This window comes from Galeopterus variegatus, unplaced genomic scaffold (genome assembly GCF_000696425.1).
Source record: "Galeopterus variegatus unplaced genomic scaffold, G_variegatus-3.0.2 Scaffold15864, whole genome shotgun sequence".
Classification (NCBI taxonomy): domain Eukaryota; kingdom Metazoa; phylum Chordata; class Mammalia; order Dermoptera; family Cynocephalidae; genus Galeopterus; species Galeopterus variegatus.
Genome location: NW_007741975.1, coordinates 23,148 through 23,563, shown reverse-complemented (window position 1 = coordinate 23,563; position 416 = coordinate 23,148).

Genomic DNA, 416 nt, shown 5'->3' with positions numbered 1-416 from the left:
GAAAAATGAGAACTTATAAAGAAAGTATTCTGTATATGTTAAAATACCATATAAGCATTATTATGGTATTAATGATATGATAATTAGAAAAATTCCATGTAATCTGCAATCCAATGCGTTCCTCAAGCCTCAGTTTAGTTTTTACAAATTTTCTCCTTTTTCCAGGGAGACAAGGGAAGAAAAAGATAAAGAGGATGACTGTAAGTAATAAAACCTAAGTAATGAATGTAAGTAAGTTCTTGTGTGTCTGGTATGGTGTCTATGAAAACAATTTCTGAAATAGGAGCAACAAAAATATTTGAACAAAGGCAGTGCTGAAGAAGTGCTTAGTCTCCCAAAGGGAATACACTAATTCATGTGCAAATTATAGTATTATTTCCAATTTTGTGTATGGTTTGTTTAGTTTTTCTTTACCA